Source organism: Anomaloglossus baeobatrachus, chromosome 2 (genome assembly GCF_048569485.1).
Source record: "Anomaloglossus baeobatrachus isolate aAnoBae1 chromosome 2, aAnoBae1.hap1, whole genome shotgun sequence".
NCBI classification, from domain to species: Eukaryota; Metazoa; Chordata; class Amphibia; order Anura; family Aromobatidae; genus Anomaloglossus; species Anomaloglossus baeobatrachus.
The window spans coordinates 311,115,309-311,130,925 of record NC_134354.1 but is presented as its reverse complement, the minus strand read 5'-3'; the positions used below and the strand labels follow the sequence as shown (position 1 = coordinate 311,130,925).

The window sequence follows — 15,617 nt, the reverse complement described above, 5'->3', positions numbered from 1 at the left end:
TATGGAAATGAGCGATGGGGGATGGAGTAAAGCGGCAGGAGGGCGACTAACGGACGCAAGAGAGCCCGCCCCTGTGTATATAAAAAAAGATTTGCATACAAAAAGGTAAGACTTTATAAAGTCTTTATTTTGGTCTCAAAGGGGGCACAATAGAAACAGGAACCTTTCCAGAATGCAGCCCAGGAGCTGCAGAGGGGGAATATTTTAGGTTTATTGCAAAATTTCTGCTGACAGGTTCCCTTTAATTCAGTGTCTTCAACAAAATGATTGCATAAAAATGTGAGGAATTAAAGCATTTTTAAAACTCAATCCCTTCATTTCAGGTGCTCAAAAGTAGTTGGACAAATTAAATATTTGGAAATAAAATGTTAATTTGTAATACTGTGTTGAAAAACCTTTGCTGGTAATGACTGCCTGAAGTGTTGAACACATGGAAATCACTAAACTCTGTGTTTCCTCCTGTTTAATGCTCTCCAGGCCTTTACTGCAGCGGGTTTTCAGTTGTTGTCTGTTTGTGGGTCTTTCTGTCTGAAGTTTAGTCTTTAACAAGTGAAATGCAGGTCTATTGGGTTGAGATCAGATGACTGACTTTAGCCATTCAAGAATATTCCACTTCTTTTTTTCAATAAACTCTTGTGTTGCTTTGGCTTTATGTTTTGGGTCCATCTGTATTATGAAACACTGAACAATCAGTTTTGCTGGATTTTTCTGAATTTGAGCAGACAGTATGTCTCTGAAAAACCCAGAATTAATCCGGCCGCTTCTGTCCTGTGTTACATCATCAATAAACACTAGGGAGCCAGTGCCACTGGCAGCCATGCATGCCGAAGCCATCACACTACCTCCGCCGTGTTTTACAATTGATGTGATATCCTTTCAATCATGAGATTTACCATGCCTTTGCCATACTTTTTTCTTTCCAACATTCTGGTAGAGGCTGATCTTGGTTTCATCTGTCCAAAGAATGTTCTTCCAGAACTGTGCTGGTTTTTTAGGATTTTTTTTTTAGCAAAGTCCAATCTAACCTTCTTATGAGTGGCTTGCACAATGAAGTAAACCCTATGTATTTTATTTCATGCAGTCTTTTCTTTATGGTAGATCTCGATATTGATACACGTACATCCTGTAAAGTGTTCTTCACTTGGTTGGATGTTGTGAATGGGGTTATTCTTCACCATGGCAATTATTCTGCAATCATCCACCACTGTTGTCTTCCATGGGCGTCCAGGTCTTTTTGCATTGTTGAGGTCACTAGTGCTTTCTTTCTTTCTCAGGTTGTACCAAACTGTTCAATTTATTGGATGGGTTTTGAGCCATAGAGTCAATTGTCCAATTAGTTTTGGGGCCTTTTAAACCAGAGTAGAACATATTAAAGAGCTAAAACTCCTAAACCCTTCATCAATTATTAATGTGGATACTCTCAAATGAAATACAAAAAACTGAGGATTTTCAGCTCACCCCTCTTCACTCCTGATCTCACCCCCGACACACGGAAACACCCTGACCCGGGTGTGTAATCACAGAAGCAAATAGAAAAATTTCCAGCGTCTCCAGTAGATAAAATAACAATTTCTTTATTCATGTAAAAATCTTCTTACCATCAGATAAAATAACATGTGAGGACATATGGACAGAGGAGCTCTTTAGTACGCGTTTCACCCTGTGAAGGGCTTAATCATGGAATGCGTAAAAAAGGTCTCAAAGCAAGTATTTAAATACAATGCACGTCAAGAAACAGATGGTAAAATTACATGGAACACACCCATTACATTTAGTATAAACAGCATTGATTTTGAAACAATGTGAAAAAACAAGAAAGAAGAAAAAAAAAATTAGAAAATGCAGAGACCAGCACACAAAAAGAGAAAGAAAATTGATTACTATCTCCCCTTGTGTGTAAATACACACAGATCAAAACAAAAACGAAAATATTAATGCAACAGTTAAAAAACAAACTCTTGATGCTAGAGAAAGCCATAATATATTTGTGTTAAGTACAAAAAGGTATTTCTTTATAATAAAGTTGTATGCAGACAGAGAAAGACGCATCTGCGATATATTAACGCAGAGAGGAAAATTTCTCTGCACATATCAATGGAGATGTAAAAATACCACTAAGGAATTGAACGCTCCAAGAACCCTCTATTAATAGGAGACATAAAAAACTGTAGATTACAATAGATATTAAAACTCAAATTGAAAAAGAAAAATTCAGACAGCTGGAGTCAGAAGAAACTGCCTTGTTAGCACGGTAGTAGTGAGAAAGATCGCTATGAATACTGCATAATCAGATCCCTCCTCTTGTTCATACCATGCGGCATTCTAGTGCCTAATTTATATATCCAGAAAGACTCTCTGTTGAGAATCTTTCTGCGATGGTCCCTTCCCCTAACAGGTTTATAAACCTTTTCGATGCCAGTGAATGTGAGAGAATCCAGGCACCTATTATGAGCCGTAATAAAGTGCCTGGAGACTGCTGAGACATTCACTGCAGAGGGATTAAGTGTGTCAGACGTATGTCTGCGTATCCGTTGCTTTAAAGGACAACTTGTGCAACCCACATACCGAATTGAACACAAAGTACACTCGATTAAATACACAACATTAGGGGTATTACAATTTATAAAGTCCCCAATGTTGTAAGACAAACCGGTATATGTGGAAGTGAATGATTTGCATTTCCTAACATGTTTGCAGTAAATGCAAAAATTGTGTCCACATCCATAAAACCCAATACAGGATAGCCAGTTTTTTGTGTTACTTGAACCATTATTACTAATCACAAGACTGGGTGACAACATGTTGGCTAAACTGAGCGCTCTCTTGGCCACAAAATTGATCTTATTTTTTTCAAGAATGTGATTCAATAAATCATCTTGTGAAAGAATAGGTAGATGTTTTTGTATTATTTTTACAATGTCCCGAAATTGTGGGGAAAAATTAGTAGTGAAAGTCACCTGATAATTAGTTTTATATTTATTTTTGTGATGATTTTTGAAAAGATCAGATCTATCAATTTGATTAACTATTTTTTGGGCTCTATTTAGACTCCAGTTGGAGTAACCCCTGTCTTTTAATTTGGCTAGAGCTTTGCTGGTTTCATGTGGGAGGAGATCAGATTTGGAGCAGTTACGTTTCAGTCTGATCAGCTCCCCAACAGGAATGTTTTTTACCATATGCGGGGGGGGGGGTGACATGAACTGGCTAACAGGATTGAGTTGGAATCAGTTTCCTTGTGATAGGGAAGGATGTCAATTGTATTTTGATTGCCGATCAATGTTAAGGCCCCGTCACACTAAGCAACATCGCTAGCAACATCGCTAGCAACATCGCTGCCAACGAACAACTTTTGTGACGTTGCTAGCGATGTTGCTGTGTGTGACATCCAGCAACAACCTGGCCCCTGCTGTGAGGTCGTTGGTTGTTGCTGAATGTCCTGGGCCATTTTTTAGTTGTTGCTGTCCCGCTGTGAAGCACAGATCGCTGTGTGTGACAGCGAGACAGCAACAACTAAATGTGCAGGCAGCAGGAGCCGGCTTCTGCGGAGGCTGGTAACCATGGTAAACATCGGGTAACCAAGAAGCCCTGTCCTTGGTTACCCGATATTTACCTTTGTTACCAGCCTCCGCCGCTCTCACTGTCAGTGCCGGCTCCTGCTCTGTGCACATGTAGCTGCAGGACACATCGGGTTAATTAACCCGATGTGTGCTGTAGCTAGGAGAGCAGGGAGCCAGCGCTAAGCAGTGTGCGCTGCTCCCTGCTCTGTGCACATTTAGCTGCAGTACACATCGGGTAATTAACCCGATGTGTGCTGTAACTAGGAGAGCAGGGAACCAGCGCTCAGTGTGCGCTGCTCCCTGCTCTCTGCACGTGTAGCTCCGTGCGCTGGTAACCAAGGTAAATATCGGGTTGGTTACCCGATATTTACCTTAGTTACCAAGCGCAGCATCTTCCACGCGGCGCTGGGGGCTGGTCACTGGTTGCTTGTGAGCTCACCAGCAACTCGTGTAGCGACGCTCCAGCGATCCCTGCCAGGTCAGGTTGCTGGTGGGATCGCTGGAGCGTCGCAGTGTGACATCTCACCAGCAACCTCCTAGCAACTTACCAGCGATCCCTATCGTTGTTGGGATCGCTGGTAAGTTGCTTAGTGTGACTGGACCTTTACATCCAAATAATTAATAAAAACTGGATGTACACTGCCTACAAGTAGTATTCAACCCCCTGCAGATTTAGCAGGTTTGATAAGATGCAAATAAGTTAGAGCCTGCAAACTTCAAACAAGAGCAGGATTTATTAACAGATGCATAAATCTTACAAACCAACATGTTATGTTGCTCAGTTAAATTTTAATAAATTTTCAACATAAAAGTGTGGGTCAATTATTATTCAACCCCTAGGTTTAATATTTTGTGGAATAACCCTTGTTTGCAATTACAGCTAATAATCGTCTTTTATAAAACCTGATCAGGCCGGCACAGGTCTCTGGAGTTATCTTGGCCCACTCCTCCATGCAGATCTTCTCCAAGTTATCTAGGTTCTTTGGGTGTCTCATGTGGACTTTAATCTTGAGCTCCTTCCACAAGTTTTCAATTGGGTTAAGGTCAGGAGACTGACTAGGCCACTGCAACACCTTGATTTTTTCCCTCTTGAACCAGGCCTTGGTTTAATTGGCTGTGTGCTTTGGGTCGTTGTCTTGTTGGAAGATGAAATGACGACCCATCTTAAGATCCTTGATGGAGGAGCGGAGGTTCTTGGCCAAAATCTCCAGGTAGGCCGTGCTATCCATTTTCCCATGGATGCGGACCAGATGGCCAGGCCCCTTGGCTGAGAAACAGCCCCACAGCATGATGCTGCCACCACCATGCTTGACTGTAGGGATGGTATTCTTGGGGTCGTATGCAGTGCCATCCAGTCTCCAAACGTCACGTGTGTGGTTGGCACCAAAGATCTCGATCTTGGTCTCATCAGACCAGAGAACCTTGAACCAGTCTGTCTCAGAGTCCTCCAAGTGATCATGAGCAAACTGTAGACGAGCCTTGACATGACACTTTGAAAGTAAAGGTACCTTACGGGCTCGTCTGGAACGGAGACCATTGAGGTGGAGTACGTTACTTATGGTATTGACTGAAACCAATGTCCCCACTGCCATGAGATCTTCCCGGAGCTCCTTCCTTGTTGTCCTTGGGTTAGCCTTGACTCTTCGGACAAGCCTGGCCTCGGCACGGGTGGAAACTTTCAAAGGCTGTCCATGCCGTGGAAGGCTAACAGTAGTTCCATAAGCCTTCCACTTCCGGATGATGCTCCCAATAGTGGAGACAGGTAGGCCCAACTCCTTGGAAAGGGTTTTGTACCCCTTGCCATCCTTGTGACCCCCCACGATCTTGTCTCTGATGGCCTTGGAATGCTCCTTTGTCTTTCCCATGTTGACCAAGTATGAGTGCTGTTCACAAGTTTGGGGAGGGTCTTAATTAGTCAGAAAAGGCTGGAAAAAGAGATAATTAATCCAAACATGTGAAGCTCATTATTCTTTGTGCCTGAAATACTTCTTAATACTTTAGGGGAACCAAACAGAATTCTGGTGGATTGAGGGGTTGAATAATAAATGACCCTCTGAATAAACTTTTCACAATTTAAAAAAAAAAAAAAAAAAAAAAAAGAAACAACATTCTTTTTTTGCTGCAGTGCATTTCACACTTCCAGGTTGATCTACAGTCCAAATGTCACAATGCCAAGTTAATTCCGAATGTGTAAACCCGTTAAATCTGCAGGGGGTAAAATACTACTTGTAGGCACTGTATATGAAAAGTGAATTTAAGATTAAAGGAGTTTTTATTGAGATGATTGATAAAGGAGTGTGCTGTATTTATGTCTCCTTTCCAAATAAACAGTAAGTCATCAATATAGCGAGTGTAAAAAATAATATGTTCTGAAAAATTATTATTGTCAACAAAAATATAAAACTCCTCAAAGATAGCAACCACGACGTTAGCAAGGGAGGGGGAGAATTTCCCTCCCATGCTAACGCCACATTTTTGTAGAAAAAATTCCCCATCAAAAGAAAAATAATTGTGAGTCAACAGAAAATTAATAGCTGTAATGATGAAATCTTGTATGTGTATGGGGTAAGAGCTGTGCTTTCTGAGGAACACTTGAAGGCAATCAATGGCCACATGATGTGGTATAGAGGGATACAAGCTGACGATATCGCAAGTAAGCCACATGTAGCCATTGTGCCAAGAAATAGAATTAAGATTGTTTATTAAAGATTTAGTGTCCCTCAGAAAACTTGGCATATCCCTGACAAGAGGCTGTAAAAAATGGTCTATCCAAGCACCTAGTTTTTCTCCAAGGGAACCTATGCCCGATATAATGGGCCTAAAGGATGGTGAAAAAACATTTTTATGTAGTTTGGGGAGGGCATGGTAAATGGGAATGATGGGATGATCCACCTTAAGATAGTCATATATTTTTTGTGAAAAAATGCCCCCCTCAAAACCATCCTGAAGTATTTTATCAATCTTTTTTTTGTAAAAACTAGTGCGATCCACTTGGAGATGTAGATAGGTGTTATTATCGGATAGTATGGCATGATTTATTTTAAAATAGAGTGACGAATCCAAAACTACAACCCCCCCCCCCCCTTATCAGCTTCTCTGATGATCAACCCAGTATTGGACTGCAAATCCTGTAATGCTAGGATTACTTGGGGATCTAAATTGTTATTAATGATACCCGTAGTTCTATCGAGGGCCACAAGATCTATTTCTACTTTTTCCTTGAAAATATCCAGGATGGACGGCCTGGATTGAACAGGTTTCATATACATCCAGTTTTTATTAATTATTTGGACGTAACATTGATCGGCAATCAAAATACACAAGATGATTTATTGAATCACATTCTTGAGAAAAATAAGATCAATTTTGTGGCCAAGAGAGTGCCCAGTTTAGCCAACATGTTGTCACCCAGTCTTGTGATTAGTAATAATGGTTCAAGTAACACAAAAAACTGGCTATCCTGTATTGGGTTTTATGGATGTGGACACAATTTTTGCATTTACTGCAAACATGTTAGGAAATGCAAATCATTCACTTCCACATATACCGGTTTGTCTTACAACATTGGGGACTTTATAAATTGTAATACCCCTAATGTTGTGTATTTAATCGATTGTACTTTGTGTTCAATTCAGTATGTGGGTTGCACAAGTTGTCCTTTAAAGCAACGGATACGCAGACATACGTCTGACACACTTAATCCCTCTGCAGTGAATGTCTCAGCAGTCTCCAGGCACTTTATTACGGCTCATAATAGGTGCCTGGATTCTCTCACATTCACTGGCATCGAAAAGGTTTATAAACCTGTTAGGGGAAGGGACCATCGCAGAAAGATTCTCAACAGAGAGTCTTTCTGGATATATAAATTAGGCACTAGAATGCCGCATGGTATGAACAAGAGGAGGGATCTGATTATGCAGTATTCATAGCGATCTTTCTCACTACTACCGTGCTAACAAGGCAGTTTCTTCTGACTCCAGCTGTCTGAATTTTTCTTTTTCTATTTGAGTTTTAATATCTATTGTAATCTACAGTTTTTTATGTCTCCTATTAATAGAGGGTTCTTGGAGCGTTCAATTCCTTAGTGGTATTTTTACATCTCCATTGATATGTGCAGAGAAATTTTCCTCTCTGCGTTAATATATCGCAGATGCGTCTTTCTCTGTCTGCATACAACTTTATTATAAATCAGGAGAATAAACTGTGGAAGAAACAAGCGCAGAAATAGGGTCTTATCTGATGGATGAGGGAATACACATGTAAAGACAGGCACTCACCTGTTTCAGTTGTGACAGGCACAACTCCTATGCAAGCATATAGGCAGATTATGCAGCAGTGGTCAGCAGCAGCCCCGATGCAGAAATAGTAGATAACAGGATGGCTGAGAGAGAACCGGGTTAAATGCTGCGCTAGAAAACCACAATTCCGATGGATAAAGTGAAATCCTTTCCTTTATTGGCACAAGTCGGCTCTCTGACATCATTCCTGATGACGTGGTTACTCATTTTTTTCAATGCTTTATATCTCACGCCGTGCAGCAGCACATGTCATGCTGTTCTTTTCTTGTACTGTTTTGTCCTGATGAAGAAGGCGGTATGCCTTCGAAACGCGTAGACTTGTGCCAATAAAGGAAAGGATTTCACTTTATCCATCGGAATTGTGGTTTTCTAGCGCAGCATTTAACCCGGTTCTCTCTCAGCCATCCTGTTATCAACTTTATTATAAAGAAATACCTTTTTGTACTTAACACAAATATATTATGGCTTTCTCTAGCATCAAGAGTTTGTTTTTTAACTGTTGCATTAATATTTTCGTTTTTGTTTTGATCTGTGTGTATTTACACACAAGGGGAGATATTAATCAATTTGCTTTCTCTTTTTGTGTGCTGGTCTCTGCATTTTCTAATTTATTTTTTTTTTCTTCTTTCTTGTTTTTTCACATTGTTTCAAAATCAATGCTGTTTATACTAAATGTAATGGGTGTGTTCCATGTAATTTTACCATCTGTTTCTTGACGTGCATTGTATTTAAATACTTGCTTTGAGACCTTTTTTACGCATTCCATGATTAAGCCCTTCACAGGGTGAAACGCGTACTAAAGAGCTCCTCTGTCCATATGTCCTCACATGTTATTTTATCTGATGGTAAGAAGATTTTTACATGAATAAAGAAATTGTTATTTTATCTTCTGGAGACGCTGGAAATTTTTCTATTTGCTACTCTCAAATGAAGGCTATAAGTCAGGACTTTATGTCCATGTCCAGTATATAACTATAACTTGAAAATGTTTCAGTAAACAGGTAAAAACACTAAATTTGTGTCTGTGTCCAAATATATATGGACCTAACTGTATAAAACCAATTTTGCTTGTGTTCTTATTTTTGAAGACACATCATTTTTAATTTTCAGTATATGGGGTTGTGTGAGGGCTTATTTTTTTGCGCCTTGAGCTTACATTTTTACTGATATAATTTTTGGATGTTTTGATTACCTCTTATTGCATTTTATTGAAATGTTGCTGTAGCCCAAAAAAGTATTTTTTGAATTACAAGATGCACTTTTTCAACGAAAAAAAATTTGTTGGGAGGAGAAGGGGACAGCGGTGGAGCGGGTCACAGGAGACAAGAGAAAAGTCGCCACTGCAGGTAGCCAGCGGCTGGGTAGGAACACATGCTCAGACATCAAAGTAGCAGACGGGCAGGCCTGCACCTCCAAGGCATATAAGGAGACATGCATTTAGTGTATCAGGCAGCACAAAATGTTAGAGTCCTGCTTTAATTTGCAAAGGCCACTAGCAACGTATTAATGTGGCTGATGTGGATGGTTGGCACAAGTCAGGCTGTGAACCCCTATATATTGTGGAAACAGGAATGGTGATTTACTGTATCAGGCAGCAGTAAATGCTAGAGTACTGCTCTGTAACTATTTGCAAAAGCCACTAGTAATGTATTAATGTGGCTGATGTGGATGGACGGCACAAATCAGGCTGTGAACCAGGGCCGGTGTTAGCACCCGGCAAACCCGGTCAAATGCCGGGGCCCTGAGCTGCCGGGGGGGCCCACTCGCGGTGGCAAGAGTGGAGCACCGCTACTCAGGGGGGCCCGGTGCCCGCGCTGTCACCGCCCCCCTCCCCCATCGAGGATTGCGCTTTCAATTGTATTGGCATCGCAGTTGCCGATACAATTGAGAGCAATGATGAGAGAGTGAGCGGCGCGCTCCCTCTCTTATCATTCTCCCCGCTGTGACTGTCGGCGTTCTGACAGCTCTGCAGCAGAGCGTGGTGACGTCATCACTGCGCGCCTGTTGAGATGTCAGAGCGAGCGACAGTAGTGGACGCACCGAGGAGACCGAAGCAGTGGGGGAACGAGGATAAGTGAGTATGTACAATCACTGTATACTACATTAGGGTGCCTACTGCTCTCTGGCTCTGCACTGTGCTGTATACAGCTGTGCTATATACAAGCTGTATACTTCATGAGGGTGCCTACTGCTATCTCGGGCTCTGCACTGTGCTGTATACAGCTGTGCTATATACAAGCTGTATACTACATTAGGGTGCCTACTGCTCTCTGGATCTGCACTGTGCTGTATACAGCTGTGCTATATACAAGCTGTATACTACATGAGGGTGCCTACTGCTATCTCTGGCTCTGTACTGTGCTGTAAACAGCTGTGCTATTGTGGCACCCTGGACTAGCCAGGTCGTCACAGATAACACACAAACACCCCCACCCCTAGGACAGCAACATTAGTCAAACACAAAACCCTTGTTGCCTCCCTCCAGTGTCTGATGTCCACACCAGGTGGAGGCAGAGCCAAGGCGGTTGGCCCCACCCACCGAGGAGTTCACAGGCCTGGAGGCAGGAAAAGTGACAGTTTAGTCCAGGAGGTGGAAGTGAGTGGAGTAAACACTTGGGTGTCTGGGTTGGAGCCCAGGCACTGACAGCAAGGTTGGCAGACGGTGGTGGCCGTCTGCAGGAGTGGTGGAGCAACGCGGAACTGTAGGACCGGGGTACCGACCGGGGAGCGAAGTGAAGCCAGCACACACAGGCAGGGCCATCGGACCCTGACCAGGCTTGGAGCCGCCAACAACAGTCAAATCCGAATGTGACTGGAACCCCAGGGGTTTCCTAACAGCAAAAGTCCCGATTGAAGGCAACCGTCCGCACCGTGAGGGTATACAGCCACCGCCAACGGCTAGAGACCCGAGGGCCAGCGCCTGCGGGCAAACGGGCTCCTCCGGCATCCACACACAGGGGAGCGGACTACCGCAGGGAATCCACAGTAGTCAACACAGAACACTAAGGTGCAGGGAGAGACAGCCACCATCACCTGTCCAGGGAGAGATACAGCAGCCGGCTGTGGGACCCGTCCATCTAGCCGTTTGGTTTACCGGAGACTTTTGTGCCTCATTTGCTGAGTGAGTACACCTGCGCCATCCGGCACTGTGCCACGCTGTCCCTGCGACCCTGCACCTCACCGGCCCTGCAGCCCCATCACATCACCGGGCCCCGGGACCACCAACCCCTACCCATGGAAGGGGTAAACAACATCCCAGCTGCTCCCCACCATCGCTCCCGGGATCCCCGTCACCAGCAGCGGTGGTGCCCATCTTCACCACGACCCGTGGGTGGCGTCACGGACTAAATCCCCAAACCAAATCCCCTCTTCCCCTTTCACTCACAGACGAGGAGCGCCGCTCGAGTCCCCGGATCCGGCCCACCGCTCGAGCCACCGAGCAGCAGCAGCAGCAGCGCCGGACCCGAGCGTTAGTGAGCACAACTTGGCGTCTGCGAACAGGATTCGAACCAGTCTACCTACCGGTAGAAGTGCGCCTTGCAGTCCCCGCCGGCGGCGTCCGGCCGAAAGTTTGGAAGCGCCGCCATCTTTGGCGCGAAAATCTCCCACTCGAGCATCTTCTCCGAGCAGGGAAGGCGCAAAAATGAAGCCCCGCCACCAACAAGCAAGAGTGCTGAAGAGAACCAAGGGGGGGCGGGTGAAGGTCTGCCTAATGTAGCCGAGGCTATAAAAGCGGGGACGCCAGGACCCTGCAGACCTTTTGTTCCTGGAAGTCTGCCAGCAAACATGTCCGTCCCGTCCGGTGAAGCCGTGATCCCCGAGCCCATGCCAGGAACAGCGGCGTGGGTGGAGGCACGGACTGCACAAATGTGCTGTCTCCTTCAAACCCAGGTACTGTTTTTGATGAAGCGCTGGGTGGCCGAGATGGAGGAAGTAGCGGCGGCCGTGCGGAGACGTGAGGTGGAGGCAGTGTTGGAGGAGCGGATAAGCGACCAACGCCCCTGTGTCTGAGAAGGACCGGACGCTGCGGCTGAGGGGCCAGGCCTGCGTCCGCTCACCCTCCTGCCTCCCCCGCCATCCGTACCGGTCGCTGTTGCCCCTCCGCTCGGACCGCTACCACCGACATCGGTAGCGGAAGCGAACCAGTCCGCCCTAGAGGACTGACCTGGGGGTGTTGTCCGGGAACGGCCTGTGTCCCTCCCGCTGCCATGGAAGATTCCGCGGGAGGTGCCTGTCCGTGACAAGGAGCCATCGGCCCCGGAAGTGGCCACACCTGAAGCTGTCCCGGCTCTGGTAGTCCGCCCGGCCGTGGAAGAACCGGCCGCAGCAGGCCCGAAGGCCCAACCGGTGAGGCCAGTAGTCCCTGAGTCCCGCGCCTTGGCTGAGGCAGCGCCGGGGTGTCACTGCACAGCAGCAGTTCAGGCCACGTCACCGCAGGACCCCCAAGAGTGTACTGGTCGTGGCCGGTGTGGGTACGGTCTAGCAGGGTCCGACCCGAGCGCAGGGGTCTGCCAACTCCCCTTATTGGGACAGGGAACCAAACCCGTTGTGCCGGGAGATTGCCGCCAGGGAGCAGCAGAGGGCCGAAGTGATGGCGAGGGTGATTCGGGAGAAGGATGCACTCCGCCATGCCACCTTTCGGGTGTGGGGCCCGGTGTACGAGGGCCAAGTCCGGCAATTTGATCAGCGGAGAGGGTTCGGCTTCATCTACGAGCCAGGCCTGGAGGCCGGAGTATTTGTAGCCCGCCGCGATGTACATTCGCATCTTCCCACAGGCCACCCAGGTCGCGATTTGTTGCCGGGCGATTTGGTGACCTACACCCGACACTGCGGGGTGAGGGGCTGGTTCGCCCTAAATGTGAAGCAAAGGGAGAGCCGCAGTGAGCAAAGTCGGCCCCAGCCTCCTCCTTCACCGAGCCGTCCGGACATTGAGCTGGAAGAGGTCCAAGATGAGTGTGACCTCAAGTAGTGGCAGCGGCTCACCGTTGCAACAGTTGTCCCCGTTGGGACCCTCAGCAGTTTTGAATGAATCAGCAAAAATCAACCGAGTTTCACCTGATTGCCGGCAAGTTGTCCCCGGAGGGACATTATGTGTTTAAAATATGCATGAGGAACTGCTCATGGACAAGGCCGAGAACTTGCAGGCCACCCACGAACTTGTGGGCTTGTAAATAAGTTGAGGGTTGATTTTCTGTCGGAGCCGCCTCCGGAGAGGCAGATTGGAGGAAGGGCCCGCAGCAGAGCAGGCTGGGGCCCGGCCACCAACAGGACCAGTGGCCATCCTCCGGGGGTCAGGGGTCCCCCAAGGACGTGGGGTCCCCTGAAGTGACAGCCGGGTGCGAGATACCGTACCCGTTCCCGCTCGGGCAGCCTGAACCTGGACTGGGGTCAAGGGGTGCTGCCCACTTCTTAGGGGCAGCATCAGGGCTAGGTTGCTTGGGTGGGAGAGCGGAAGACATCCGTCCGTCATTATTAAAAATGTTTTATATGTGCAACGTTCGAAGTGACTTGACAAAAATGCTTACGTTTGATATGTTCCTATGTTATTTATATTTTCAGTTATGAAAAATAAAACCGGTGATGGACAGGCAGCCCGCGGACGGTCTGCATTTCACCAAGGGGGAATGTGGCGCCCTGGGCTAGCCAGGTCGTCACAGATAACACACAAACACCCCCACCCCTAGGACAGCAACATTAGTCAAACACAAAACCCTTGTGGCCTCCCTCCAGTGTCTGATGTCCACACCAGGTGGAGGCGGGGCCAAGGCGGTTGGCCCCACCCACCGAGGAGTTCACAGGCCTGGAGGCGGGAAAAGTGACAGTTTAGTCCAGGAGGTGGAAGTGAGAGGAGTAAACACTTGGGTGTCTGGGTTGGAGCCCAGGCACTGACAGCAAGGTTGGCAGACGGTGGTGGCCGTCTGCAGGAGTGGTGGAGCAACGCGGAACCGTAGGACCGGGTTTGGGCGTTGGCCCGCCGGTACCGACCGGGGAGCGAAGTGAAGCCAGCACACACAGGCAGGGTTGTTGGACCCCGACCAGGCTTGGAGCCGCCGACAACAGTCAAATCTGAATGTGACTGGAACCCCAGGGGTTTCCTAACAGCAAAAGTCCCGATTGAAGACAACCGTCCGCACCGTGAGGGTATACAGCCACTGCCAACGGCTAGAGACCCGAGGGCCAGCGCCTGCGGGCAAACGGGCTCCTCCAGCATCCACACACCGGGGAGCGGACTACCGCTGGGAATCCACAGTAGTCAACACAGAACACTAAGGTGCAGGGAGAGACAGCCACCATCACCTGTCCAGGGAGAGATACAGCAGCCGGCTGTGGGACCCGTCCATCCAGCCGTTTGGTTTACCGGAGACTTTGTGCCTCATTTGCTGAGTGAGTACACCTGCGCCATCCGGCACTGTGCTGCGCTGTCCCTGCGACCCTGCACCTCACCGGCCCTGCAGCCCCATCACATCACCGGGCCCTGGGACCACCAACCCCTGCCCACGGAGGGGGTAAACAACATCCCAGCTGCTGCCCACCGTCGCTCCCGGGATCCCCGTCACCAGCAGCGGTGGTGCCCATCTTCACCACGAACCGTGGGTCGCGTCACGGACTAAATCCCCAAACCAAATCCCCTTTTCTCCTTTCACTCACGGGCGAGGAGCGCCGCTCGAGTCCCTGGATCCGGCCCACCGCTCGAGCCACCGAGCAGCAGCAGCAGCGCCAGACCCGAGCGTTAGTGAGCGCAGCGGCATCCCCTCCTCCGCCCGCGACACTATATACAAGCTGTATACTACATGAGGGTGCCTACTGCTATCTCTGGCTCTGCACTGTGCTGTATACAGCTGTACTGTATACAAGCTGTATACTACATGAGGGTGCCTACTGCTATCTCTGGCTCTGAACTGTGCTGTATACAGCTGTGCTATATACTAGCTGTATACTACATGAGGGTACCTACTGCTATCTGGCTCTGCACTGTGCTGCATACAGCTGTACTATATACAAGCTGTATACTACATGATGGTGCCTACCGCTATCTCTGGCTCTGCACTGTGCTGTATACAGCTGTGCTATGTACAAGCTGTATACTACATGAGGGTGCCTACCGCTATCTCTGGCTCTGCACTGTGCTGTATACAGCTGTGCTATATACAAGCTGTATACTACATGAGGGTGCCTACTGCTATCTGGCTCTGCACTGTGCTGTATACAGCTGTACTATATACAAGCTGTATACTACATGAGGGTGCCTACTGCTATCTCTGGTTCTGCACTGTGCTGTATAGAGCTGTGCTATATACAAGCTGTATACTACATGAGGGTGCTTACTGCTATCTCTGGCTCTGCACTGTGCTGTATACAGCTGTGCTATATACAAGCTGTATACTACATGAGGGTGCCTACTGCTATCTGGCTCTGCACTGTGCTATATACAGCTGTGCTATATACAGGCTGTATACTATATGAGGGTGCCTACTGCTATCTGGCTCTGCACTGTGCTATATACAGGCTGTGCTATATACAGGCTATATACTAAATGAGGGTGCCTACTGCTATCTGGCTCTGCACTGTGCTATATACAGGCTGTGCTATATACAAGCTGTATACTACATTAGGGTGCCAACTGCTCTCTGGCTCTGCACTGTGCTATATACAACAGTGCTATATACATGCTGTATACTACATGAGGGTGCCTACTGCTATCTGGCTCTGCACTGTGCTATATACAGCTGTGCTATATACAGGCTGTATACTACATGAGGGT

At 47.2% G+C, this 15,617-nt stretch overlaps 1 protein-coding gene across 2 annotated transcripts in view; it reads right to left on the bottom strand.

Annotated features, from left to right (window-relative positions):
• The window catches only part of SCUBE3 (signal peptide, CUB domain and EGF like domain containing 3), a 1,252,506-nt gene that overhangs the window by 178,214 nt on the left and 1,058,675 nt on the right, over window positions 1-15,617 (bottom strand). The gene's annotated exons all lie outside the window — the stretch shown is intronic.